The sequence below is a fragment of the Brassica oleracea genome, chromosome C3 (genome assembly GCF_000695525.1).
Source record: "Brassica oleracea var. oleracea cultivar TO1000 chromosome C3, BOL, whole genome shotgun sequence".
NCBI lineage: Eukaryota > Viridiplantae > Streptophyta > Magnoliopsida > Brassicales > Brassicaceae > Brassica > Brassica oleracea.
The window spans coordinates 32,228,925-32,231,346 of record NC_027750.1 but is presented as its reverse complement, the minus strand read 5'-3'; the positions used below and the strand labels follow the sequence as shown (position 1 = coordinate 32,231,346).

The 2,422-nt window shown below is 42.2% G+C and overlaps 1 pseudogene; it reads left to right on the top strand.

The window, feature by feature from the left end:
• The first annotated feature begins 1,053 nt into the window (after positions 1-1,053).
• Positions 1,054-2,422, top strand: part of LOC106330394 — a 16,141-nt pseudogene continuing 14,772 nt past the window's right edge.

Genomic DNA, 2,422 nt, shown 5'->3' with positions numbered 1-2,422 from the left:
TCATCTAATTTAGAAATATTCAAATTAAGAAAACCTAAATAGAATAATGATTATATTTTTTTCTTAAAATTCAAAACTCAAATTTAAGTAAACTATTAAAAATAATATACACAAAGTTAGAAAAAATTACAATATATAAATTATGGATACAACTATAATTTCTACATAAAGTTTTACAAAGATAATTATTACGCGCTTTCAAAACACGGATCAAATCTAATTTAATTTTTTATAATATGGATGGGCATGTCTTTTAGGCATCTTTATTACACTATAATTTTAATTAAATAGTAATATTATTTACCGTTATATATATATAAAATGGTGATCTCTGAAAATGACAAAGAAAAAAATGACTGTAAAATATATATATTATTTTAATAGTTTTAGTGATCTTATATTGACTGTCACAAAAGCATGATGTTGTTATCTATTTCTTTGTAGACATATAATTTATCAAATAGGATGAAATAAAAAAATTATCAAGTGAATGTTTTAGACTCTGCTTAACTCAATTTGACCTAAGATGATAGATGACTTGAATTTTTTAGTTGTTGTAGATATAAATATTGTTCACAGAAAATACTGTCTACCTTCTTACTTTCGAAACCACTCTTTACAAACACCGTTAAATAGCCTTTTACAGACCAAGAAAACTGTTCTCCTTTTCTTCCAGACACTCTTTTCGGTGTTAGTCTTTACCTTCTGGTCCCTCTTATGCTCCCTAAGTTGACTTTCCTTAAGTAGATACGCTCTTCTGCCACTTGGCCTACTAGATTCAAATTACCTCCCCTTTTTGGTTTTATCTACTGGACTTTATTCCTCTCCCGCCTTTACCCAACGGTCCTTAACTTCCCGTCTTACTGAAAACCACCACTGACCGGCTTTTTCTCAACCGGGTTCCGACCCCCTGGCTTAAGCCAGCGGGTCCCTCGTACGCGCAGCAGCCTAGAGTCGACGCTTACTCCTCAGGTGCTGTCTGCTCTCCTGCCTGCTGAACAACCTCTACTCACACACCAGCGTTCCTGCTAAAACTCTGAATACTCACACAAAATGGCCACCAGACGTTACACAGCAGTGGAAAAAGGGAAATCTATCGCCCACCACCCAATGGAACCGACACGAAAACGCATCAGAGCTCCGGATTTTGATACCTCCGACCTAATAAAGGAAAATGCTCTGACCCTCATCGGAAGAGTAACTAATGCAAGAGCACAACCCATTGATAGTCTTATTGCTTCGCTGCCAAGAAACTGGACCCTAAGAGGAAGGGTGACAGGTTCTGGCCTTGGTAAAAGCTGCTTCCAATTTAGATTTGAGCTGGAAGAGGACATGAGAAAGGTTCTTGCCAACAGACCTTACTCCTATCATCACTGGATGGTCATACTTCAAAAACGGGAACATGTTACCTCCCCGCTCTTCCCTTCTGAGATCCCCTTTTGGATACGTCTGCAAAGATTACCGCTTCACTTTTGGCACGAAAATTTGCCCTGGCACATAGGTAGGGAGATCGGGAATCTTGAAGATTTCCAGATCTCAAAGACCTCAGCAAAAATAAGGGTCCTGATGGACGGACTCCAACCCCTTATCAAAGAAGCGGTGATTGATTTCGACTCGGGAGAAGAACTGGCTGTATCTCTTGACTATGAAAACCTTAAGAGTCACTACTCCTCTTGGTTCAGGCTATGCCACCAAGCTAGTGACTGCCCCTTTGCTTCAACTGCCCGAAATCTTGATACAATGGAGAAGCGCAGGTACCGTGAAGAGCTGACTGGTGCTACTCGATCCTCAGATGGAAGCCCTGCAAGACCTCCTCCTCAGAGGAATGACACTAGTCAAGCACCTCTTCGAGAACCTTTCCATCAGAGACTGGATAGGTATGGCCGCCCTTTTGGAGATAGGATTATCCTCCCTGCAGCGCGAGGACAGCCGCTAAGGAACAAGCTTATTCCACCCCCGGTGGGAACAAACCGAAGAAAAGAGCTATCTCCCCACCACGATCAGCAACCCCAGATGCAATGGCGAGGAAAGCAACAGCACACGCCTGCTCCTCGTCCTGCAGAGGACCAGAGCAGCAACCCCTCAACTCATCTGAACACCAGATTACATGATGCTACTAACAGACCACCCCTAGAGAGAAATCTCGCAAACTATGACTTCGCCCAACCACCTTTTCTTCCAACCAGGAATGAAGTTCTCGCAGAGCTACAGACAGTTTCTGATCAATACATAAATGTGACCGACCCAGCCGAAAGTGCAGCTCGCAAACAGAGGGTCATGCAGTGTGAGAAGGATGGACTTATGGAGGAAACAGCTGCAGGCATAATAGCGGCCGCATCTGCAAATCTATCTAGAGAGACTGAGGTGATCCCATCTCCTCCCTCGGTTTTCAACAGACTGGAGTTTCCTGACAACACCCCCC